At 37.9% G+C, this 1732-nt stretch overlaps 1 protein-coding gene across 10 annotated transcripts in view; it reads left to right on the top strand.

Moving 5' to 3' along the window:
- Nucleotides 1-1732, top strand: part of LOC102681371 (dystrophin, isoforms A/C/F/G/H-like) — a 428634-nt gene that overhangs the window by 93793 nt on the left and 333109 nt on the right. The gene's annotated exons all lie outside the window — the stretch shown is intronic.

Raw genomic sequence — 1732 nt, forward strand, 5'->3', positions numbered from 1 at the left:
TAATTCATCCAAATTCTATTCATTCGGTTAAATGATTAATCGTGAAACGTTCAATCCTCCCCCTCCAAAAGAGAACGTTGATTATTTAACTGTCATTAAGTCTCTTTTCGTTTAGCAACTGAGTGAATAACATTTTTTTTTGAAAGGGCAGAAATTATTTTATACGAATATCATCTCCGACAAGAAATGAATTTTCGAATTTTTTCCCATGGATGTAATCGATCCATAATTCATCCAAATCCCGCTTCATTATTATCTGGAAAAGAAACGTAATGACGTTAAATGAATATTTTCTTCTTGGAAAGATGGAAATTTTTTTATAACACATTTTTTCCCATTTATATAATCGATCCGTAATTTATTCCAAATTTATATTCACAGTTGCCAAACGAAAAGAGACGTAATGACGTTAAATGATGAAGGTTCCGGAGGGAGGGGAGGATCGAACGTTTCACGGTTAGCCGACTATAGGAAAATTAATTTGATCGTTAGGCGAGAATGGGATTAGGATTCGGTGTAGTCGGGCGCGAAAGAGGCAGTCGTTCGCCTTTTCCTTTCATCTCGCCACGCTCCAGATTAGCAAGGCTTAACACGGTTATTGTTTTCGTAATCCTCCGAGTATCTCTGGTTCGATAAACATTTTCCCACGTAAACGATCGCGGGTGAACGTGAATTCCCCCTCCTCGACTTAATAATAAGTCCCATTTTATTATTTAAATCACATTAACGTGGATGAATTAATGAATACTTCTCGTCGTCTACGAGGGAGTATCGTTTTTTTTCTTTTTCGATGACAAACGATCAAACGAACGATACGATAAAGATGAATTTGTTTGGCTGGAGAAGCTTTCAAACAGGACTTTGAGTTTCCGCTGTTGCATCTTTTATCTAGATTGCATCGTTTGGTTCGATCGTACCAACGACAAGAAAAATTTCTTTCTTTGAAAAGAATTCGTTTTCCACGATGCCGATCCCTTATACGTATATCGCATGAATCTTCTTCCTTCCTTCTTTCTTTATGAAAACAAGCTTTCGAGTACGAAGGCTTGGAAATCTCATAAATTTATTCATATATCCTTTGGTGGTGGTTCGCCTTTGTAGCTTCGTTTCAATTAGATAAATTGATACTTTTAATCAGCTTAAAAGACTCTCAATGAAATACGGGTAAATTCTGGCCGCTTTTAATAGACGGTTCGACGAGAAGTCGTGATATTCGTTTATCGTATATACCCGTGTGTATATACGTTAATGCTCTCGCGATCGATAACGATGCGGGGGATGCAACAATGATGTCAGTAAGTCATTTTAATACATTTCTACTTTCCGTCGAATATAAAGGGAGGGGGGGAGTTTTAATTAGTTACCGTTTCGCGTGATTTTATTGCACGGTCGTAATAATCGCGTGCGATGACAGAACAGGATAATAATACACGTTTCGTTCGCAATATGCTAATGAGGTTTTCAAAAAGCCCGGAGTCCCCGTGGCTTCCAACAATGGGCTGCGAAAATGGTAGCTCGGTTTCTAGAATGTCTACGACCGATCGATAGGCCCGTGTAGTAGAAACCAGTTACAACGAAGAGGCAGAAACAGGTGATCGACCCGTACCGCCGTTTCGTAGAACGTTTTACGTCGTTTCGTGGAGAATATTTATGAATATTTTTCCACGTGGAGGAAATTAAAAAAAAAAAAAAAGAAAGAAAGAAATGTTTTACGAAGGAAAAAAAAAAAAAA

Source organism: Apis dorsata, unplaced genomic scaffold, assembly GCF_000469605.1.
Source record: "Apis dorsata unplaced genomic scaffold, Apis dorsata 1.3 scaffold_222, whole genome shotgun sequence".
In the NCBI taxonomy this organism is placed as follows: Eukaryota; Metazoa; Arthropoda; class Insecta; order Hymenoptera; family Apidae; genus Apis; species Apis dorsata.